At 42.9% G+C, this 25,887-nt stretch overlaps 1 long non-coding RNA gene across 1 annotated transcript in view; it reads left to right on the top strand.

Annotated features, from left to right (window-relative positions):
- Positions 1–25,887, top strand: part of LOC140070599 (uncharacterized) — a 75,372-nt gene that overhangs the window by 12,141 nt on the left and 37,344 nt on the right. Inside the window, exon 2 of the long non-coding RNA XR_011848955.1 lies at positions 7,058–7,161. This is a non-coding gene — a long non-coding RNA (uncharacterized lncRNA). The remainder of the gene's footprint in view (positions 1–7,057; positions 7,162–25,887) is intronic.

Raw genomic sequence — 25,887 nt, 5'->3', positions numbered from 1 at the left:
CAGACGCCATCTTACTGGCAGTTCTTGCAGGTAACTCTGGGGTCCAGATCGGACCCCAGAGTTACTATAGCAACGATCGGCGCCCCCCGAAAACGGTTCGGGGGGGGGGGGGCCATCGTGGGGGAAAGAACCCCCAGCTGCATGTTAGATGCCGCGGTCGCGCTGACCGCGGCATTTAACGGGTTAAGCACCCGCAATCGGAGACAACTCCGATCGCGGGTGTTACACTGGGGTGCCGGCTATCAGTCACAGCCGGCACCCCGTGTTTCCCGATGCCGGTTCAGCTCAGATCTTGAGCCGAACCGGCATCAGCTCAGCGTCCGATATATCGGACGCTGAGCGCTAAGTCACTGCGCTCAGCGTCCGATATATCGGACGCTGAGCGTTAAGAGGTTAATGCTTGATCCAAATTTCCTGGCCAAAGTAACAACAGACTTTCATCGTAACCAGGAAATTATTCTCCCCTCCTTTTGCCAAAATCCCAAATCTTCAGGAGAAGCTAAATGGCATACTTTAGACGTGAAAAGAATAGTGCTTCACTATCTCGAAATAACCAATAGCTGGCGGAAAGATTCAAACTTGTTTCTTCAGTTCCAGGGTAAGAACAGGGGGAGGAAAGCGTCGAAGATCACCATCGCCCGCTGGATTAGACAGACTATCCTGGACTGTTATACTATCCAAAACTTAGAGGTTCCTACAAATCTTAAAGCCCACTCTACCAGGGCAGTGGCCACTTCTTGGGCAGAGCGAGCAGGAGCATCCCTGGACCAAATCTGTAAAGCCGCAACCTGGTCCAGTTCCACAACCTTTGCAAGACACTACAGATTGGACTTACATTCTGTCAAGGACTTATCATTTGGTAGAAAAATTCTACAAACAGTAGTCCCTCCCTAAAAATTCCCTATGTTATCTGGTATATCTCCAGGTGGGCCGTCATGGGGGACGTCATGGAAAGCGAGAATTAGACCCACCGGTAATTCGTTTTTTCCATCTAGTCCACCATGACGGCCTGGAATTTTTTCCCAACCCTTATAAATGTTATTTTATAGTTTTTGTTGTATGTGGAGTAACATGCTAATAAAACCTCTTGAATCCTTCCTTGGTGTAATTATTTGGTAAGACACTGGTGAGGGATGCAGGGGGAGGGACATTTAACCTCTCTCCTTCCTGTCCCTGCAGAGGTCAAGGGGTAATCCTCCAGGTGGGCCGTCATGGTGGACTAGATGGAAAACGAATTACCGGTGAGTCTAATTCTCGCTTTCATTATTTAATTTAATTTTTTTTTTTAATTTGTTTTAAAAGATTCTGATCGCTTGTTCAAGCTCATATACAGCTGACACAGTGCAGTACAGATGTATTGGACTGTGTAATGTAAAACACTGAGCATGCCGCACACTAACCTGACCTGGCTTCTGGACTTCATCGCACAGCCCAAGGGCACTAGCAGACCCCAGAGCTACCATCGGAGAATAGAACAGGCAGTGCAGGGGGGTCCTATCCACTTCAGAAGCCCCTTACACGCCTTACTGCTTGACCACGCATGATCCGTGATCGAAGAGTACAGAGGAAGTAGAATACCAATCTAAAACTGTGAAAACAAAATAAGTAATTGTATCAATTACCAGTGATCATAAGATTAATGCCGTGTTATGAACACAGGCACTGGTGAGTCAGAGTGGCACCTAAATATCTGGGTATATGTACAGAAATTGTCACATACCTATGATGCCGTATGTCATGCTGGTAGGATAACGTCTTTAAAAATAGCGATGCTCACAGATGTGCAATAGCGTGGGCTGATGACATGTACCAGGAGCAAAGGCATAAAAAGTAGAAAAAATATATTGTATAGGTGCGATGACTCTGAAGAAAATGAGACAGGGTAAAAAGGGAAGGCACTCAAGGCTGTGGAGTGCGTGGTACCCTAGTAGACCCTAAAGTTGGAGGTAATGAGTTCCTGTACGACCCTTCAAACCTCAACCTAAACGTCTGCCACCCCGTCTGGAACCTAGCCCTATCAACGGCCCACTGACCCTAATGTAGGGGGGGGGGGAGTTGTTCAGGTGATTGTCTCAAACACTGCGGAATGTACTTCAAAAATACCTAGTCTATCTAGAGGGAAAAATATGCCCTATGTCGTTAAGATAGTCGGTATTATAAAAGATAAGAAGGTAGTGATTGTATAGCTGCGGGGTCACGCCTGGTCATGACAACCCTACATGTCATGTTTCGCCTCTTCAATTGGGCTCATCAGGGGCAAAGAAGACCAGAATAACCTGCTACCAAAGCCAGTGTGGATGTGTCAGCTGAGGACAGCAAAATGATTTTAGATAGTCTTGAATGGGGTCAAGGCAATGGCCGAGTGAAAAAGGTCCATTCCGAGAGGAAAAATGAGGTGGACCGAAGCCACCTGGACTTAGAAGCGCCAAATGATGCACTTAGCGTCCGGCGTGGTGCCGGAAGTGTCAGTGGAACACATGAGGCACAATCGAGCAAAATGAGTACATCCCGCAGTGTTTGAGACGATCACCTGGACAACTCCCTCCCCCCTACATTAGGGTCAGTGGGCCGTTGATAGGGCTAGGTTCCAGACGGGGTGGCAGCCGTTTAGGTTGAGGTTTGAAGGGTCGTTCAGGGACTCATTACCTCCAACTTTAGGGTCTACTAGGGTACCACGCACTCCACAGCCTTGAGTGCCTTCCCTTTTTACCCTGTCTCATTTTCTTCAGAGTCATCGCACCTATACAATATATTTTTTCTACTTTTTATACCTTTTCTCCTGGTACATGTCATCAGCCCACACTATTGCACATCTGTGAGCATCGCTATTTTTAAAGACGTTATCCTACCAGCATGACATACGGCATCATAGGTATGTGACAATTTCTGTACATATACCCAGATATTTAGGTGCCACTCTGACTCACCAGTGCCTGTGTTCATAACACGGCATTAATCTTACGATCACTGGTAATTGATACGATTACTTATTTTGTTTTCACAATTTTTTATTCCAATGTGTATTAAAAGCTAAGTTTTAGATTGGTATTCCACTTCCTCTGTACTCTTTGTTATACTTACCAAGTGGTTTTGAGAGGGGGTCCACACCCTTCCTCATGTGTATTTTTTATGATCCGTGATCGGAAGAATCTCCGTTCATGGGTGTTACAGCAGGGTGTCAGCTGCACCTACCGCACGCCGTATTACAACGTGAGTCGGGAAGGGGTTAAACTGTTATATGCAAAATGATAATAATGCAAAATTACCCCAATTCAAACTGCCCTAACTTTTTAATTTTTCAATTCAAGAGGGCTTGTTATGTGCTGGACAATGTTTACCTCCTATGGCTTTATTTTTAGAGCTATCACTCTGTATTCCAAATGACATATCCCCTTTTTTCTTTGGGTCAGTACGATTACAGAGATACCCAATGTATTTAGTTTTTGTTATTTTTTAAATCTGGGACAAAAAGTATTTGTTTCCCCTTATTCTGACACCCATATTTTTTTTATAACAAGGTCTACAGAGCACAGTGTCATTTTTGTGAAACCAGCTGACATTTCCCAATTTTTATACCCTATTGCTAGAAAGATTTTAATAAATGATAAGTTTGAAATAAGAGCACATCTGAAGCCTGTGAGGTTAATTTACTCACTAGCGCATTTTCAGTTCCATTCTCCATCGCTTCACACTCATGCATGTATTGCTTCTTCTAACACATTCATTTATATTGCTGTCCATTTGGTTTTAATTACAGGTCCTTGATGTCAGCTTGTTATTTAAAGCTACAGTAATTTGCTGAAACCGTAGTTGTTTTCTAATTAAATCCTATTGATTGACTACCTGCTTGTACAGATAAATGAAGTAAGTTATTGCTGCAGGACCCTGGGTCAGTAGATAAGATTTTGTGTCTGGGGTCCTTAAATTTTAGCAGCTCTATAACAATATTTTTGGCATTAATACAAGTTCTGTTTGTGAATTAGGTATGATATTTAGGGGTTGTCCATTGGGACCTGCAGAATCAACACAATGAAAAAAACACAATACAGAGTGTTCCATCAAATCAATGGGCTCAACCCATTTATTCGAATGGGGCTCTCAGGATCTCTCACAAAGGCATGGGAGAGAGAATGGGACAAAACATTCACTCCAGGTGAAGAGCTTAAAACCTTTGAGCTATGTCACAAACTCTTGATCTCAGGTAAAGTGCAATAAATAAACTTCAAATTGCTATCTAGATGGTACTGGTTGCCAACTAAACTCCACTCTGTGTACCCAAACACCTTGGTTTTGGAGATGTAAGAATGTCCTTGGCACCAGACTCATATCTGGTGGGAATGCCCGCTACTGCAGCCCTTCTGGGACCAAGTCAGAAAGCCATAATTTAGAACGTGACCCTTCACCTCTCCTTCTTTCATAGCTAACTGTCTCTGCATCCAAGGCCAAGCGATGCTTAATGGGTTATATGTTGATAGCAGCACGCACCCTTATCCTGAGGTTATGGAAAAGCACAAGGATCCCTCAGATAACAGATTGGTTTGGAGAATTAACGCTCTTACATAGACTAGAGAAACTCATGGCCGACTCATATAAACCAAGCGTAGTCCACTCACTTGTCTGGGACCCATGGCAAACATTTAAGCAATCGACCTACCTTTTTATCCTAACCCTAATCCACTACTGTCCTTTTATATCCTCACTTACCCCTCTTGGTGAGTGGAAATACACCAGCCACCCTCCACTAAACATGAGGAACCGATTAGGAACAACATACACTCACCGGCCACTTTATTACACCTTTATTACACCGGTACACCTGTCCAACTGCTCGTTAACACTTAATTTCTAATCAGCCAATCACATGGTGGCATGGTGCATTTAGGCATGTAGACATGGTCAAGTCCATCTCCTGCAGTTCAAACCGAGCATCAGTATGGGGAAGAAAGGTGATTTGAGTGCCTTTGAACGTGGCATGGTTGTTGGTGCCAGAAGGGCTGGTCTGAGTATTTCAGAAACTGCTGATCTACTGGGATTTTCACGCACAACCATCTCTAGGGTTTACAGAGAATGGTCCGAAAAAACATCCAGTGAGCGGCAGTTCTGTGGGCGTAAATGCCTTGTTGATGCCAGAGGTCAGAGGAGAATGGGCAGACTGGTTCGAGCTGATAGAAAGGCAACAGTGACTCAAATCGCCACCCGTTACAACCAAGGTAGGCAGAAGAGCATCTCTGAATGCACAGTACGTCGAACTTTGAGGCAGATGGGCTACAGCAGCAGAAGACCACACCGGGTGCCACTCCTTTCAGCTAAGAACAGGAAACTGAGGCTACAATTTGCACAAGCACATTGAAATTGGACAGTAGAAGATTGGAAAAACGCTGCCTGGTCTGATGAGTCTCGATTTCTGCTGCAACATTCGGATGGTAGGGTCAGAATTTGGCGTCAACAACATGAAAGCATGGATCCATCCTGCCTTGTATCAACGGTTCAGGCTGGTGGTGGTGGTGTCATGGTGTGGGGAATATTTTCTTGGCACTCTTTGGGCCCCTTGGTACCAATTGAGCATCGTTGCAACGCCACAGCCTACCTGAGTATTGTTGCTGACCATGTCCATCCTTTTATGACCACAATGTACCCAACATCTGATGGCTACTTTCAGCAGGATAATGCGCCATGTCATAAAGCTGGAATCATCTCAGACTGGTTTTTTGAACATGACAATGAGTTCACTGTACTCAAATGGCCTCCACAGTCACCAGATCTCAATCCAATAGAGCATCTTTGGGATGTGGTGGAACGGGAGATTCGCATCATGGATGTGCAGCCGACAAATCTGCGGCAACTGTGTGATGCCATCATGTCAATATGGACCAAAACCTCTGAGGAATGCTTCCAGCACCTTGTTGAATCTATGCCACGAAGAATTGAGGCAGTTCTGAAGGCAAAAGGGGGTCCAACCCGTTACTAGCATGGTGTACCTAATAAAGTGGCCGGTGGGTGTATGTAGGATATGTAGGATGTCCACCCGCTTATGATTGCTCTAGGCTGATGGATGAAATACTCACCTTAACCTTACCGACATATACACCACTGTGTTCTAAAAGTTTAACCAGACTGTTGTTCAGTGATGACATGTTACGAGCTAATAGGGCTTTCGCCCTTAACCACATAATTTCTGTAATGTGTAATACTGGATATCACAGATTTTTTTCTTTTTTCTGTTACTGTACTTTACTTGGTCTTAAATTAAAGAATGATACAAAAAAATTTACTGCTTTTGACAGAAAGGGGAGAAAAAACTGAAACACTAAGTAAAAAGGGGATAGGTGGCAAGGGGTTAAACTACTATAGGCTAATCCCATTTATATACAGACTAGGTAAGAGAAGCAAGAGTTTACTCTCCTACTGCTACACATAATAGCAACTTTATTTGTACTGAACCCCATCAAGTAGCTATTGATGGGAACCACTTAGCGGTGATAACTCGCCTGCACTAAGCTAGGACTCATGTTTCCTTTCTACTTCCATTTTGCCAAATGAAAAATGAATTTGTCAATAGGAAACAAGAAAACATAATACAGTGACAAAGATTGAATTCACCACGACAAGTACAGATCCAGAAAGATGAATGTTTAATTGAGTTAAGTCAGGTAGCGCCATTTACATCAGACCTGCACTTCAGCTATTGCTGCGGGTTCTCCTAGTGTTTGCTCTGGTTTATTGTTTGCATAAATGTCGGTGTAATATGACTTTGTCTCAGGGTTTGTTACACTGGCGGAGATTTTCATCAATACAACCGCTAAGCCGCTGTTATTATCCCTGCTGATGGCAAGCAAATGTGAATTCTGTGCATAATTCACATCTCGCTGTTATCCACATAATTCATTGGAGATCACAGCAGTAAGGAATTCCATTACTGAACCACTTATCACAATATATAGTTTATTCCATATCTCGGTGCAAAGTTGCTGTGCATCTTGGGAACCTTTCCTGAGCACGAAATAGTTATGAGTGCAGCAAACGAGTCAATGTAATTAGCATTGTCCTTTTTTTATAGTGTTGTGTGAGATGAGTAGTATAGTGTGGAAGACTTCGCTAAAAGTGCCAGGAGAGAGCAAAGATCAAAATGGAAACAGTCAACAGTGGGAGGTTTCAAACCATGTGAGTATTATACATTTTACATTTATTAGTTTTACCCAATCAGTTAGGTTACCAGCCTTACACAAATGAGCAGCTCTGCATGAACTGAGGAAAAGTTTTGTATCTATGTGGAAGAATAAATGTATTGTCTCCAGCAATGTAATTAAGCAGGCAGGGGAGGGAAGGGTATGGGGTGGAGGAGAGGAAGAATGCATGAGGAGACACAGGCAAACAAAAGCTTCAGCTGCCCATCCTCCAGGACATGCTGCTGCTAGGGAGACAGGTAATGTGAAATAAACTTATATAAACTACTGAAATGATTCAGAATGCCGACAAATGCATTTTTAAAATCAGCATAGCGTAGGCTATTGGAAACCTGTCACCAGCTAAAAATTACATTACTGGTGACAAGTTATATACTATAGCTTTCATCGGGTACCAAAATGAGTAGTGACAAAAATGTATTCTTCCATAAGGATACAGAGCTTATCATGGGCTCCTTCATCCTCCATGAGTTTTCTGCTATAATTGCAGTGAGGGTGTTTCTTGGGAATACACGCCATATTTGAATGGACCATCAAGCCAGCAGTATCTTCTTTTGTGATGACTGACGTGCCAATCCTGCCATACTCCAGCTGAGCAGTTGTCGTATAGCAATTCAGCACTATCACGTGCCTCGATCTTTTTTTGTGCTATTTCTCCTTTCTCTTGTCTGGACACCTCAATGCTTTGGAGTGCACACTCTTAAGTTACTCATGAAAGATCTAGATCTTGGTAAGGAATTAAAAAAATATAGAACAAATAAGCTGTATTTACACAAAACAGAAACAACAACGATAATAAACAAAATTGACAAAATGCATTACAAAAAAGTCAGAAATGGAAAGTCAGGCAAATTAGTATTGTAAAGCATATCATCGGCACAAGGTGTTCTCCTGTCTCTGCCTCCAGCTCCAATAGGGTTTAGGATTATCTCTCAAATCAATCATCGCCATACGCCTAGGCCTCCAATGTCTCCATGATCCAGTGTAGGCAGCCAGGCAATAAACTTCCCTTATCTTCAACAGAAAGAGACATTTTTGACATTGGTAATATGTCTCTGTAATAAATACAAGCACATCAACATTATAAAGAAGTTGAGCAAAACTTAATTTTGCAGAATAATAATAATCTTTATTCCACAACTATTATGAGACGTCTTGCTGCGGTTTCGGCGACTTTTAATTCAGTTATAATAAATAATGTAGCGCATACTAAGCTGGGAGAAGATAAAGGTGAAATTCATGTACTTTCAGCTCACTATAATGGAAATATTAACTACTTTGTTCTAGAACAGCTTTCCAATTAGTTTCTGGGAAAATGATATTCTTCTTTAATATAGATACGATAGCTCATTGTGGAATGTAACACTGATAACTTGCAAACAGTTTGTGAAGAAAAAATGTACCCATGATTTTTATGGAGTGCTGCCTTAAAGGGGAAATCAACAACTCTCTGATTAGTGTTCACTTGCTATGCAGCCCTTGATGTGATTTAAGCAGATATTTTTTTTTTCTTGTTGAGTCCAGCATGGCTAAAGGTAGTGTATAAATTACATGTATGTAGCCCAGCCCAAAATGATACATGGGGAAATTCAGGTGTGATGCTAGCTGCATACAAGCAGTAGCAAGCAAGCACAAACAGCCCCTGCACCCCCATTACAAGACAAGCTGACACACAGACACTTCCTGCCGGTAAGCAGCGTGCAAAGACTTACTGTAAAAGCAACATAAAAGATAAGGTCGTTATCCAGGGGAGGGAGGCACTGTGTGTGTTATAGCTGAGATGAAGCAGGGCTGAGAGTGTGTTATAGCTCAGTTGTAGCAGAGCTGAAGTGTGTCATTGTGTGGTATATGGATCTCATAATCTTTTTTTTTCTATGTGTCAGATACTAGTTGAAAGTTCAGAAATAAAAGTACTGAATGTTCAGTAAATGAAAATGTATATAAACATGTGGAAGTATAAAAGGGGAAATTGCACCAAGCACCAATCCACGCAAATGGTTAGATACTATACATACACGTTATTTATTAACTGTGATGGTTAAAATACAAATTACATCAAATAATACATCAAATTAAAATAGAATATTGTACAATGTAATGGTATGCATACCAGTGTGTAACACTTTGTAATATCTCAGGCTGGGCTAAAAAAGGGGCACAAATGGCACCATAGGGCCCAAGTGCACATCTGTGCCCTTAATAAAAAATTGGAATATAAATGTAGCTATAATTATGTACCGTGGGGTTTATGCAAGTAAAAAGCTCATATAAGCCAATAAGTTATAAACAGCTCATATATGCCGATAGGTTATAAACAGCTCATATATGCCGATAGGTTATAAACAGCTCAAATATGCCGATAGGTTATAAACAGCTCAAATATGCCGATAGGTTATACACCTTTTAACTCCTCAGATTTTTCATTGGAGTTCAGAGTAATGAAATAGTTGGTTCTTGTAATATGTCCCAATAATGTTCGCTGGGAATGCAATTTATATATTTTGCTTAAAAATGTTGTGAAAAATTTTGTAAACAGTACTGTTCACTAAAAGTCGTGACCAGTGTCACACTCACGGTTTTCCCGAAAGACTAAAGAGTCCTCCTTAGACTCAGATGTCGCATCAGACAGGCTCAGCAGTGCTGTGAGGGTGGGAAGTGTCTCGGCGTCCCCAGAGTGGATGTGCACATGCGTCAATATGCTGTGCTCCGTCTGATCACTCCAGCTGATGATTGTCTCTAGCTGTACGCTTCCCAGGTAAAAGGGATGGGTTTTCTTTGGAGGACGTATAGTTGCTCCTGTTATTTTGGCTGCTCCTGTTATTTTAGCTGCAATGGTTAAATTGGGCACTAACTCCACGGTATCTTTGTATGTTCCACGGTATCTTTGTATGTCGCTAGATGCGTTTCTGAGCTCTGCTTGGCTCTTTCTTCAGTAGCTAAATAAGCATAAACATGTGCCCTGGTAATCTAACCACATTGTCAGCACACAGCTTCTCATAGCACTAGAGGGAGTATAGAGTTCCCGCCACACTCTGGAATTTTACACTGACCATTTACTGAGTGATAGGAGCTAAAACGGCAATAAAACTTAGTAAAGGTTTAAGGTTTGATAATGTTGCATCTTTAGGCAGTGTAGGTACTCCAAACACTACTGCTATATAGGTGACCCCTGCATTCTACATGGGAACTGAGATGTGGGGCTCCCATGCCAAAGAAGTTATAGGGGTTACTTGAGGTCATTACTACTATTGAAAAGGCCAATAGACTCTAGTGGCCCTCAGCAAGCTACAAGTAAAGAGTAGACCTAAAGGGGGAGCATAATATCAGTTTGTCTTAACCTTTATTATTATCCTTTTTTGTTTTACAGATCTGTGTATCTTATGTATATGTTTAAACTAAATAGTCAACAAGGGTGTCTCAGAGAGTTTTTATTTTAATAAAATGTGTTTTATTTCATGTTTTTTATTCTTACTTTAATTTATTCTTAGCTATGATGATATCTAATAGATTACATTTATTACTAAGATAGAAGCTTAATTTTTGCCAATATGAAGGCTAGTTCCTTATGGTTCAATAAAAAGGTTTATTGAAAAACTGAGTGACAAATAATAGTGACAATAATAATAACAATAAGAACAGTAATGCAAGTACCAAGTGACCTACTTGGAGGTCAGAATGTTAGCGACGCAGCCCCGTAGTGCAGACAAGAAAAAAGGCTTATATGTAAGCATTCAAGGTACCTTTAACAGTATATTATGGAGACAGGAACAAAAAGGTAGTGGGGTGGGGGAGGAAGGGGAGGAGGGGAGGCTCTGCGGGAAAAAAAGAAAGTACGGCGGGCGTCAGGAGTCACCAGAGGGTGGCGGGGGGGGGGCGTTGACTTCCAAAGTCTGGGGATCACCAACCTGAGGGCTACTAAGAAGTGTCTCAGGATGCCCTTCTTAATGTCGAGGTCTAATTGGGTGACCCGCGGGGAGCCAGGGAGAGGGGGAGGAGGAAAGGAGGAGGAAAAGGGAACACACAAAATAAAACATAATCGTATATAGGGGACCAAGGGAACCCAGTCATACTAAGTAGCGGCTATAAGAGCCTTGTGCGGCGACTAGAACCACAGCCCTAGGTGGGGGAAGCACGGAGAGCGGTGGAGCAGATCTCCCGACCCCGCGACCAGAACGGTGACCTAGCAGAGGTCGCAACTGCCAGACGTCTTACTAAGTAGAGTAAAGCTGGAAATTGGCTAGGATGTGAGAAACGCATATTATCAGGACATATAGCAAACAAACACTAAGTACTATGTATACTTATGGTAAATCAAGTACCGGAGGAACAATCAGCTGACTTGGTAGGGCTTTTCCGAGCAGGTGTCATCCATTTCACTCTCGGAGGTGGCACCGGAGCTGAGTTGACAATTGGCCAATCTGGAAGTAATATTAGCTGTAGTTCAAAGGTGCCTAAGAATTTTGGCAAGTCACCTAGGGATCAGAAGACGGCCGATTTGCCGTTTTTCTTGGCTATGAGCTGGAAGGGATAGCCTCAATGATAAGGAATGTCCTTCGCTTTCAGTTCTGCTAGCAGTGGTCTCAGTGCCTTCCGCAATTGGAGGGTTCGTCTCGCCAAGGCAGGGAGCACAACAACTTTCAGAAGAATATTTCTCAGGTCCCTTGCTCGGCAAAGGATGGTTTCTTTCTCCTTGTAGAAATGAATTCGACAAATAATATCTCGGGAGCCGTTTGGGTCAGATGGTTTGGGCCCGAGAGTACGTTGTATACAGTCGATTTCAAACGTGGAGGAGGACGGATTGCCTGTCAGTTCCGTGAAGAACGCCTGGGCTTACTCCTCCAGTTAAGATGGTTCTACCGACTCACTCACCCCTCGGATTCTCAGATTGTTTCGGTGGTGCCAATTCCTGATGTCTTCCAGGTGAGATAAGATGTCAGTGATATGAGCTGTGTGGTCCTGTAGCACTTGGGAGTGAGAATCTAGCTGATCCAGCATTTTCTCCTGGACTGCTTCAGACTCTGCCACCCTGTGGTCAATATGAAGAAATTCTTGCTTTAAGCCAGCAATGTCCCTCTTATGTGATTCCTCCAGCCTTAACAAAAGCCCATCCATTTCAAGCTTGGTGGGAATAGCTCTAATGTGAGCCTTCCAGTCCCAATCATCATCAGGGCAGGACAGATAGGAGAGGCATCTCTGGTGGCTTGTGGGGTGCTAGAGAGCGCTCTGTGGGTAGATGGAGGCCACGTGGTGAGGGAGCCCAAGGAGGAAGAGCCGGGACCTGAACCCCTTGGTGGTAGTGGGGGGGAATGCCTCAGCTGAGTGAACTTGTGGTGTCCCCTCCGATGTGCTGGTGAGACTTACTGGTGGTGCCTGGTCCTGATCTGAGGGAGCAGCCGCCGTGGGAGATTGTGAGGCGGCCGGCGCCATCTTGGATGCCATGCGGTCCGGGGAGTCTGAACGGTCCATGGAGCGGAGGAAGTGGTGAAGGTCGCCAGGAGGCTGCTCAGAGGTCGCAGAGGCTTTCCTGGCTTTCCCTCTGTGAACCATGCCAGGAGGGGACACCTGCAAGTGATGTTCTAGCACGGCCGGTTGGGAGCTCTGGTGAGATGCGTCCTACTCCTCCATCGGCTGGCCACGCCCCTAGAAGGCTAGCTAACTACTGCCCTGGTACTTACTGTCATTGGGGACTTTATATAGTTAGGTATGGTTAGGCATCTTCAGGCATCCTAAGCCTCAGAAGCAGAGGCTACTATGTTGCAGTAGGAGTCCCTGAACTTCTTGGAGAAACATGCAAAAAGTGTATCACATAACATCATCAAACAAGGAGAAAGGGTGAATAGGCCAGATATTGTGCCTCCCAAAGGCATTAAGTGGCTGGGTCCAGTAACACAATAAGGTCAAATCCTGTCTGATCTATAAAGAGTAACCCCTACCCCTTTGAGTAGACTATCCAAAATTGCACACAAAATGGTACCTTTTTGGTTTTTTTTAAATTCTTGACAACTCTTCATAATTATGCCATCTGTCTTCTAGTGGCCGTTCCCTTTAAAGATTACACATTCAAATCTAATTCTTTGGAAAATGCATAGTGCAGGTCCTAAAATTAGGTTCAAGACTCATTTTCATTGTACAGGCAGTCCCCTACTTAAGAACACTCGACTTACATACGACCTCTAATTACAAACGGACCTCTGGATATTAGTAATTTATTGTACTTTAGTCCTAGGCTACAATAAACAGCTATAACTGTTATCAAATGTGTCTGTAATAAAGATTTAGTGTTAATCCTGATTCTTATGACAACCCAGCATTTTTAAAATCCAATTATCACAGAGACCAAAAAAGTTCTGTCTGGGATTACAATGATAAAATATACAGTTCAGACTTACATACAAATTCAACTTAAGAACAAACCTACAGACCCTATCTTGTATGTAACCCGGGGACTGCCTGTATTCTTAGAAGCTTGCTAGAACCTGGAGCCATGTTCCTCTATTCAGGCCTTGCACAAGGTACACTTAAATGAATCAGGTTGGCATGGTGGCTGAGTGAGTAGCACTTGCAGTGCTGGGTTCCTGGGTTCGAATCCCACCCAGGTCAACGTCTGCAAAGAGTTTGTATGTTCTCTCTGTGTTTGTGTGGGTTTCCTCCAGGTACTCCGGTTTCCTCCCACACTCCAAAACATACTGTTAGGTTGTTTAGATTGTGAGCCCCATGGGGACAGGGACCAATTTGTCATGCTTTGTACAGCGCTGTGTAATCTGTGTGCGCTATATAAATAAAGAATTATTAAAGAATTAATCAGCTTTGACTGGAGTATTCCTTTAAGTACTACATTTTTTGAGCTATATAGCAGAAGTCAAAATAAAATAGGGTCAGAATACACGCTAGCATTGGAATAGTTAAACCCATACCTCTTAACTTCCTCTAATGCCAGTGGGTCTTGTCTGCTAATTATTATACAACTAGTAATTTTGGCAATGCCTGGTGTAGGTTAAAGAAATAAGAGAATAAATACACCGTTTTCACATAATTGGTGGTCGTCCACACATAATAGGCTCATACCCTTTCATTAAGCTGAATTGCGACATGGAGGCACCTGCAAATAAATCAAGCTATTTTTTATTCTGTCAGCCAGTTAATCAGAGATCGACTGCATGAAACTAATGGGCTCTGGTATTTATCCTGATTATAAATTATAGTATTTACATTTTTATTGTGATTTTAAAATTGCTAGCTAAGGTCATTGACGTCGGATGTAAAAAGAATGCCAGCACCTGGCTTATTCATGTAGCATAAGATGGGTATAACATTCAGTTTTATGACTTATAACAGGAAAGCATGCAGATAGCACTTAAAAGAGAATGTCATACAAAACCAATAGCCTCTCTGCAGGGTCTTATCAAGGCGGATTCTCTCCTTGATGGTCTGAATTCCTGTGTCTGTTTGGCACCCCACAAACTTTTTAGGTCCTGGGAATTGGATATGTGTGCGACAGGAGTCCTTGCTGAACTGCAACCAAAACTGTTACACTGAGGCCAGCAGCAAACGTGGCGTTTTGAACCCGTTTTTAGGCCATTTTTAAGCAGTCCAGTTTTTAAAACTCATCTGTTTTTGACCGGTTTTAATAATTATCTTAATTAAAAGGGGTCAAAAACGCATGCATTTTTTAACGCATACATTTTTTTAACGGATTGCTCAAAAATGGCCTAAAACGCCACGTGTGCCGCGGCCTCAAGGGGGAAATGTATAAATCTATCTCTGCCAGAAAACTGGAATAATTTGCACCTGAAATGCCGCCACATTTACTAAAGGTTTTAGACCATTTTTATGCATTTTCTTCGGACTCCTCTGAAAATGTGTTGTGTCCTATGTAACTAAAGGGCTGACCGGGCAGAAAATAGCCTGTGTGACAGAAAATGCAGTTTGTGTGCCAGAAAATGTAAGATTGTGGTGTAGCATAAACTATACCAACTAATAATAGGTGCAATGGCGTAACTACATAACTAGAGTCCTGGGGGGCCCCGGGGCAATATTTATGACGGTGGCTGAGTGGGTAGCACTTCTGCCTTGCAGTGCTGGGGTCCTGGGTTTGAATCCCATCCTGGTCAACACTTGCAAAGAGTTTGTATGTTCTCTCCGTGTTTGCGTGGGTTTCCTCCGGGTTCTCAGGTTTCCTCCCACACTCCAAAACATACTGTTAGGTTGTTTAGATTGTGAGCCCTATGGGGACAGGGACCAATTTGACATGCTGCGTAATCTGTGTGCGCTATATAAATAAAGAATTATTATTAAGTTACCTTTGGTCATGGTTTGGGTATATTAAAAAAAAAAATAACGTTGCAGTCTGTTATCTTTTTACATTGTAATAGTAATAGGATTACAAAATGAGCCTTCATTGCATACATATCTATTGTAAATTATGACAAAGTACGGTATTTGATTTCCGTTATTCTCCTCCATAGTGGAAGAGAATAACCAAAACCAAAAGTATTGATCCGCCTAGGCACACATTACAAACGACCATTTGACAGCATATGACATAGCAATGCTACGCACATTAAGAGGTTTGTCAGTGACAGCACAAATCAGACACAAGTGGCATCTAGTAACTTACAGGTGATGAGCTGCTCCTCTGCATTGTCCCCTCTTTTATTTGATTTATTTATTGAACCTCTGGCTTGCTTAATTAGGGCAGATCCTGACATAGTAGGTTGTGGCTGTGAGGCTGTGAGGGGAGGGCCATTTATGTAATACAGGATTTCAGGATCAACTCAGGGCTAGAAATCAACTGGGGTAAGACGGTGTTGCTCCCATTAGATGGAACTAAGATTGATGAGAGAAATGATCTTCTAGTATTGGAACCACAGCAGAGCCTGAACTATCTTGAGCTACAGATATAGATGAAAAATTCACTGAGCTTAATCTCATTCCCCTTATTGCTAAAATTAGATTGAAAATATCTATTTGGACTAAATTACCTCTATCAAAAATGGATAGAATTGGCTTAATTAAAATGGTGATATTACCTCAACTATTGTATGTTCTTTGTGCATCCCTGGTGTGGATAGAAGATAAGCTTTTTCAATTGATAGAGAGATTATTAAATTAATTGATATGGGGCAGGAAACGTGTCTGAATGAAGATTAAATATCTACCGTATATACCGGCGTATAAGACGACTTTTGAAGACAGAAAAATCTTCTGTCTTCTCTGGGGTCGTCTTATACGCCGGTAATCGTCTTATACGGCGGGTCCCGGTGCATGGAGAGGGCTCACGGGCTGAGCCCTCTCCATAGCCGGTAAGTCTTTGCTGCATATTGCAGCAAAGGCTTACCGGTAACACCCGCGATCGGTGCTAGCACCGATCGCGGGTGTTTGCACAGCTATGGCTGCCGGCAGCCTCAAAAAGCTGCCGGCAGCCTCAAAAAGGCATCGGGGTGCATACTCACCATGACGTCAGCAGCGGCGCGTCATACTAGGCGCCGTCCAGGGGAGAACAATGGCGGCGCCCGGCACGAAGTTAGTGAAGACAGAAGACGGGCGCCGAAGCCAGAAGAGGACCCACGCGGACATCGGGGGAGCAGCGCTGCAGGTCGGGGACACCGGAGGGTGAGTATGTAAGTTTATTATTTTCTATTAATGCTGGGCTGGCTGGATATTACTGGGGGCAGTGCTGTATACTACTGGGGGCTGTGCTGTATACTACTGGGGGCAAGCTGTATACTACTGGGGGCAGTGCTGTATACTACTGGGGGCTGTGCTGTATACTACTGGGGGCTGTGCTGTATACTACTGGGGGCTGTGCTGTATACTACTGGGGGCAGTGCTGTATACTACTGGGGGCTGTGCTGTATACTACTGGGGGCTGTGCTGTAATGGTAATGTTGTTGTTGTATGCCTTATGTTTATGAGCGACAGTTTTCCTGCTATATACCTGCTTGTCATAAGAATTTACATTAAAAAAAGGACCATGTTAAATTCAAATCTGTTTTTTTTTTTTAAATTTTTACCGGTGTTTTGTATGCGTTGGAAAAGGGGTAGTCTTATACGGCGAATATATCTTAAACTCTATATTTTAAACAGGAAAGTAGGGGGGTCGTCTTATACACCAGGTCGTCTTATACGCCGGAATATACGGTATATAAAGGAAGTAAAGAAGGCAGATTCCCTATCCACCCTCTCCCTTTGTGTATGCCATTTTAAAGATGACCGAATAAAGAAAGAAGTTTTAAAGATATGGTGTGTGGCAACTTTTCTTCTATGATTGACTCTTCTATAGGAAGACTCTATGTTTATTTCCAGTGGACAGAAATCTGACCATGGTCACACAGGTGCACGGCTCGTTATATCACACAGCTCTCATTACTTTCTGTGATAATAACGAGCGGTGCACCTGTGTGACCATGGTCAGATTTCTGTCCACTGGAAGGAAACATTGAAGCTTTCTATAGAAGGACAACAAGTTGAGATCTAGAAAACCGTGAGGAATTGATACAGAAAGTATATTGGAAATTTGTATAACTTTTTATAATACAAACAATAACATTAATTTGCTGAATTGGGAGTACCCCTTTAATCATCCAGAATCAGGCACAGGGATTAATCTGGCACAGCAGAGAGCTAGCTGTCTAGTTCTACTCTGCACTGGTCTAAGGACCAACACACTAATACATGTCCCCCAATGTTAACGCAATGCAGTTAGAAAAACCTTCTCTCTACAGCTGTTAAATTGCTTTTTAAAACACAATGCAAATGCCGTGCGGAATTGCACCCAAAGGGACAGTCACATGACCTAAAGGTAAGAAAGTAGAGTAAATATAAACTGCAAACGGGTATATACGATCCATTCCCATGAGTGAGCCTGACAAGAGGGTTTTCTAAGCTACTAAAACAAAATATTCCTTAGGGTGATATCACGCATGGCGTTTTAAGGCCGTTTTGGGGCCATTTTTAGTTAGTGCTTTTTCAGATCATAAAAAATCGCATGCGTTAAAAAACGCAACTGTTTTTAAAAAGCACGAGTTTTTGTCAGTTTTTAATTGCGCAAATTTGAAAAACTGCACAAAAACGCATGTGTTTTCAAAAACCAAATGCATTTTTAAAAACGGCTGCGGCATGCGGTTTTTACGATCTGAAAACTAAAACGGCCTAAAAACGCCATGTGTGACATCACCCTTAGTGTTTGCCTCTTTTCTGCTTTGTGTAGTGCAGTTGCATTTACCATTAGCATTTCTGATCCTCAAGAGCAAATCTGCAGCACATCGCACCACAGCATTGAGTGTAATGCATTCAGCTTTTTTCCATCTTCACAGCAGACAGTATTTTCTCATTATAGGTAATGGGTTGATGAGATGAAATATGATCTGTAGCATTTTATGCTGAAAGCCCTCTATCTGAAGAACCTATGGTGATTTTAAGGGAATGGTTGAGCAGGAATAACTCATTTAGCATGGGGTCCATTTTCCAATCACTGTTTTAATGGCTTTTTACTGTCATATACCCTTTCTCCTACAAGGCTGATAATGATATAAAAGAACACAGTGCCAATATTGATGACTAGTTCTGTGGCTACAAGCTTCCACACTGAGAGCTGGAGGAGAACGGTGATACTATTCACAAGCAATGCATGGGGTAAGAGGTGCACAAACAAAAAGATTCCAATAGCACATTTAGACACTTCAGGCATCTATACCATATTAATAGCACAACCATTAGTAAACTCTTTGGTGTCAGAAGCATTACTTTAACCCCTTAAGGACGCAGCCATTTTGTAGGTTAAGGCTGAGCCCCATTTTTTGGATTCTGACTTGCGTCGCTTCATATGGTTATAACTTTTGAACACTGTTACTTATCAAAGTGATTCTGAGATAGTTTTTTTCCCCACATGTTGTGCTTCATTTTAGTGGTAAATTTTGGCCGATAAGTTTTGCGTTTTATTTACAAAAAAAAAAAGAAAAAATTATGAATTTTTAGAAATTCGAAATCATTGCATTTTCAGGCAGATAGATTTACCACCTAAATAAATTGCTGAATAACATTTCCCATATGTCTACTTTACAATTTCATAATTTTTGAAATGTCTGGATAATTTATTTTGATGTCACGCGGCTTACAAATCGAATATCGCTTTTCCGGATTTTCAGAATTGACTATTTTGGGGAAAAATACAGTTTTGAATGAAATTTTACATATTTAACATCAAAAAGCCCCTATATAACCAAGCCGTTTTCAAATCTGCACCCCTCAAGCTATCAGAAACAGCTTTTACGAAGATTGTTAACCCCTTGAGATCTTCATAGTAATTGAATCAAAATGGAGGTGAAATTTAGAATGGTCAAATTGTGTCGGTTATACGTTCATTTAGCCCTAAAATTTACACATTTCCAAAAGATAAAAAGAGAAAACCCACCATACAATTTGTTCTATAATTTCTCCCGAGTACAGAGACCCCCCACATGTGGCCGTGACTTGTTTAATGGGCGCACGGCGAGTCGCCAAAGGGAAGGAGCGCCCTGCAACTGCCAGGATTTTAGTTTCCTCATGGGCCCCTTTTGTAGGCTAAAAATATTTTTGCTTTTTCGTTATTGGGGCCATGTGACGGCACTGCTTTTTGCAATGTTACTATTTTGGGGTTGGTATCACCTATTGTTGAAAATTTAGGAACTTTTTTGAGGGCAGGAGTAGAAAAACATCAATTCTGTACTGGATTTTTTACTTTTTTTGTTTTGTTCACCTTTTAGCCTAATAATCATGTTATCTTTATTTTACGGGTCGATACGATTACTGGGATACCATACATGAAAAATTTTTCTTACGTTTTACTAAATTTTTCAAATAAAACTCTAATGTGGGGAAAAATCTATTTTACTTTACTTTACTTTTTTGGCTACAGAGCTGGATGATGGCTTTTTTTTGGAGGGACATGTTGTACTTTGCAACAGTATCATTCTGGAGTACATATGTTTTTTTATCACTTTTTATAGCATTTTTTGTAGGATTGAATAGGTAAAAATCGTAATTTTTGGAGGGTTTATAACAGTTTTTTTTACGACATTTATCGTGCTGGTTCAATAATTATTTAATGTTATTCTACGGGTTGTTACAGACGTGCTGATGCTATACTATATATGTGGGGTTTGTGTTGCGTTTGCGTTATATGTCTCTTTATATGTTTTGGGGCTTTTGGGCATTATTTTATTGATCTTTATTTTTTATTGAATAATTTCTTTTTTTAGTTTTTCACTTTTTCCAACATGGGACATGAACAAGCAATCATGATTGTTCATGATAATACTCTGCAATACTCATGTATTGCAGGGTATTGGCAGTGTCAGCCTATGCACATGCATAGGCTGGCACTGTGCCAGTAAGATGACGGACCAGATCGGACCCCAGCACTGCCATAACAACGATCGGCACCCCCTGACCGCTGCATTTAACGGGTTAAGCACCCGCGATCGGAGCCCACACCTGGCATCGGAAAACACGGGGTGCCGGCTGTAAGTGATAGCCGGCACCCCGTGTTTTCCGATGCCAGTTCGGCTCAGATCTTGAGCCGAACCGGGATCGCCTCTGCGTCCGATATATCGCACGCTGAGGGCTAAGTAACTGCGCTCAATGTCCGATTTATCGGAAGCAGCGCGGGAAGGGGTTAAAATAAGTTTCTGGGCTCTGTATGCAGACAATAATGTTTTTACTTGTAACACATTTTGGGCTGTCTAATAAAAGTGAATGGGGTGGTCGTCATGTGTTTCTTTCTGCCATATTCTGACCTCCATACTTTAATGTACAAAAGGCTCATTTGATCTTATAGGGCAAAAAGCATCCAACATGATTCAGAATTTTTTTTCGTTCGTCAAAGATGAAGTCACCTATTATTTCTTTTTCTTATGTAGCGTTCTTTCTTGAACAGCCTGCTTCAGCTATTCACCTTTACAGGTCTCCATGGCTTCAAAACTGAGCGTCTCCATTTTACTTTTCTACCCTCCTATAATCACATTTAAGGTTTAAAAGGTATCACATTTAAGGTATCATTCGTGTCCTTGTCAGAACCAGAGATATGGAAAATTAAAGACATTTTAATTCGAGCTGCAGATAAAGATCTAGTCCCTGCCTATTTCTTTAAAGTGAACATGTTACCAGGAATCAGTGGTGTTACAACACCCCAGTGCAAATTTAGAATCTGGGCCCCCCTATACCTAAACCTTCACTGCCATCCTCATCCCGCACATTATTCTTCAGAATACATGTATACCATATATGCACTCCAGACACTATACATGCGTAACACACATATATAAACACAGCACCATATATACTCTACACACACTATATACATGTTACACATACAAATACACACACCATATTTTAAATAAAACACTTAAATACAGGTGAACATAGATATATATCCCCACACCAATACGCACATACCTGTACAATACTAATAATATTTCAGTAATTAATGCACCACATACATAAATATATACCAGCAGGGATCTGCCCTTGTCTTCATCTTGGTGGCTTCTCACAGATGACAATTCTTCTCCATCTGTTACAGAACTTTGATAACTTCTCCGGACGTGACTTATTGCTACAGAATTCACCACAAGACGTCTTCAGCTCCGTGCAGCAAATCGGTTCATCTAAAAACACTACAGTCACTTATAATGTCACATACTGTAGATACTCTATCCCCCCCTATAATATACTGTCCAGAAGCCTGTTTCCTGCCACCCTATAAAAGAGTATACTGTCCAGGAGCCCATTCCCCAACACTTATTATAAAATGCCTAGTGTCTAAGAGTGCCTCACCCCTTTTAATATAACATATACTGAACAGGAGCCCATCTCCCCTTATAATGTACTGTCCTGGGGGCCACCTTCACCATAATATACTGTGCATAAGCATATTCCCCACATCCTATAATAATACATTATACTGTCCAGGAGCCTGTCCACCTCTACTTATAACATACTGTCTATTCTATCCCCTCCTCCTAATAACAAACTGTCTAGTAGTGCAATCCCCCCCCCCCCAAATAACATACTAGGCTGGAGTGCATTCTCCCCCCCCCCCCAATTACATACTGCCCAGCGAGAATTCTCCCCCCCCCCAATAACATACTGTGCAGGAGTGCATCCCCCCCCTATTACCATACTGTCCAGGAGTGCATTCCATTTCCCCTTAATAACATACTGTGGCTCATTTACTAAGGGTCCGCGGAGCACATTTTCGCCGGGTTTCTGCATTTAACAGGGGATTTTGCCGCACGCGATCGGATTTTGGCGCATCGGCGCCGGCTTGCACGCTTCATAAATCGGGGGGATGGCCGTCGGACAAAGCGCAGGAATTAACATTTAGAATTGTGTCGCAAGACACGCACTTCCCTTCTTCGGGAAGAAGAAGGTGAACTCTGGCAGACCTCGTCGGGGAAGCAACGTATGCAGGAACACGGGCGCACGAGCTACATGAGTCACTCCGGACTTCATCCTGGTCGGACCGTCCGAATTGGGGATCGCATTAGGACCAGGTAAGTAAATTTGCTCCATTGTCCAGGAGTGAATCCCCCCTAATAACATACTGTCCAGGAATGCATACTCTTTCCCCCCTAATAACATACTGTCCAGGGATGCATTCTCTTCCCGCCCTAATAACATACTGTCCAGGAGTTGCATTCTCCTCCCCCCTAATAACATAATGTTCAGGAGTGCATCCTGCCTAATAACAGTGTCCAGGAGTGCAGCCCCCTAATAACATAATGTCCAGGAGTGCATCCCCCTAATAACATAATGTCCAGGAGTGCATCCCCCCTAATAATATACTGTTTACAAGTTGCATTTTCTCCTCCACCCCCCAATATCATACTGTGCAGGAGTGCACTGTCCAGGCGTGAATTCTCTCCCCGCCAATAACATACTGTCCAGGAGTGCATCCCCCCTGATAACATGCTGTCCAGGAGTTCATTCCTACCCCCTGCATCTGTTCTGAGATTGTTTTGGCCCGTTTACTGCAGTTGATTCAATAAAGAACCGTGAGTTATTTTGCACAACATTGCCTCCGTCTGATCCCTGGTTACGGCTGTATCACCACCACGGGCTCCCTCATCCATTACCCAGGGACATATATTACAGACACTAAGGGGTTGCCCTAGGGAGAACCAGTACCTCAGCCTCTCCCTCCATATTTCTTGCACACACCACCTGCTGGAGACCTGCCAGGCTGGGACAGCCCTCCGGTCCCTATACAAAGCACTGTGACATCAGCGTGCCTAGGCCACAACCGCCAGCCACTCCGGTATTCTGGGCTCTGGCTGTCTCCAGGCCCCTAGAAAAGGCTAGGTGGGAGATGTTGCAAGTGTATCCCCCATAATAACATACTGTCCAGGAGTTGCATCCCCCCCCCCTCCAATAACACAATGTCCAGGAGTGCATCCCCCCTAATAAAAAACTGTTCAGGAGTGCATTCCCCCTTATAACATACTGTCCAGGAGTGCATCCCCCCCCTAATAACATACTGTCCAGGAGTGCATCCCCCCTAATAACATACTGTCCAGGAGTGCATTCCTCACCCCTACTAACTATTCAGGAGTTCAATCCCCCAATTAACATACTGTTCAGCAGTACATCCCCCCCAGTAACATACTGTCCAGGAGGAGCATTCCCTCCAATAATATATTTTTAAGGAGCCATTAAAAAAAAAAAAACATATTGGGGCACATTCACTTACCCGGTGCAGTCGATCCCCCGGTGCGTTGTCCGACGAGGATTTGGGTCTGCCGGGATTCACTAAGGTTGTGCGCCCGATATCCAGCAGGCGTTGCTGCTGCGCCGAGTTCCGCCGGAGTTTACCTTTTTCTTGTAAGTGCTGATCTTGCGACACAATTCTTTCTTTAAATGCCGCGGTTTGTCTGTATCCATCGGGTTGTCCGTCGGCCACGCCCCCTGATTTCTGATCGTGTGCACCAAAACCCGGGGCAATTCAGTGAAAATATTCAGGAAAACCCAACGAAATTGCGTCCGCAGGACCCTTACCTCCATGGTCCAGTGCTCCAAGCATCTTCATCTTCGATGAAGCAGCAGGCAGAGACACGTGAGGGGACGTGCCTGCCTGTGTTGCTGAATCTATTCTGTGTGTCTCAATTGATTCTTTAACCCTTTTCTTGGCCGCGCAGATGCCTGTGTCAGCATTCTGAATCCTATCATTTGTTTATACTAGTTTATTTTATATTACCTGTCTCCCTGCCAGTAGCGTGTGGTGAGTCCCGGGTTTGGGGCACCTGTGTGTGCCTGTGGTGCATCGCTGTATGATTGATGAAACTCCTTTTCTTGTACATCCTGGCTGAATATGCTGAAACAAAGATGACATCTGCCTGTGGATAAAATATAATGCCAAGTGCCCGCCTTGAACTGATAAGGCAGACTTTATGGGCTGACACTGTGCACAAAAAAAAAAAAACATATTGGGGCACATTCACTTACCCGGTGCAGTCGATCCCCCGGTGCGTTGTCCGACGAGGATTTGGGTCTGCCGGGATTCACTAAGGTTGTGCGCCCGATATCCAGCAGGCGTTGCTGCTGCGCCGAGTTCCGCCGGAGTTTACCTTTTTCTTGTAAGTGCTGATCTTGCGACACAATTCTTTCTTTAAATGCCGCGGTTTGTCTGTATCCATCGGGTTGTCCGTCGGCCATGCCCCCTGATTTCTGATCGTGTGCATCTCTCAAGAACTATGTGATAGGGATTTACACACGGCACCAGTGATATACAGTCATGCTCATAAGTTTTGAGAATGACACAAATATTCTATTTTTACATGATCTGTTGCCCTCTGGTTTGTCAGATGTTTTTTATCACATACAGAAATACAAGTGAAATCATGAGTAACAAAAGCTTTTATTGACCGTTAGAATGAGTTAATGCAGCAAGTCAATATTTGCAGTGTTGACCCTTCTGGACCAAATCCTGACTGATAAATCCATTCTTGCACAATCAATGCTTGCATTTTGTCACAATTTGTTGTTTTTTGTTTGTCCACCCGTCTCTTGATTATTGACCACAAGTTCTTAATGGGATTAAGATCTGGGGAGTTTCCAGGCTATGGACCCAAAATCTCAATGTTTTGTTCCCTGAGCCATTTAGTTATCACCTTTGCTCCATCATGCTGGAAAAGGCATTGTTGATCACCAAACTGCTCTTGGACGGTTGAGAGAAGTTGCTCTTGGAGGACATTCTGGTCCCATTCTTTATTCATGGATGTGTTTTTAGGCAAGACTGTGAGAGAGGCGTTTTCCTTGGCTGAGAAGCAACCCCACACATGAATAGTTGCAGGATGCTTTACAGTTGGCATGAGACAAGACTGGTGGTATCGCTCACCTTGTCTTCTCTGAACAAGCTATTTCCAGATGTTCTAAACAATCGGAAAGGGGATTCATCAGAGAAAATGACTTTACCCCAGTCCTCAGCAGTCCACTCCCTGTACCTTTTGCAGAATATCAGTCTGTCCCTGATGTTTTTTCTGGAGAGAAGTGGCTTCTTTGCCGTCCTCCTTGACACCAGGCCTTGTTCCAAGAGTCTTCGTCTCACAGTGCATGTAGATGCACTCACACCTGCCTGCTGCCATTGCTGAGCAAGCTTTGCACTGCTGGTAGCCCGATCCCGAAGCTGAAACACTTTTAAGAGACGGTCCTGGAGCTTGCTGGTCCT

This window comes from Engystomops pustulosus, chromosome 7 (assembly GCF_040894005.1).
Source record: "Engystomops pustulosus chromosome 7, aEngPut4.maternal, whole genome shotgun sequence".
Lineage (NCBI taxonomy): Eukaryota > Metazoa > Chordata > Amphibia > Anura > Leptodactylidae > Engystomops > Engystomops pustulosus.
This window is presented reverse-complemented; position numbering and strand designations above follow the sequence as displayed.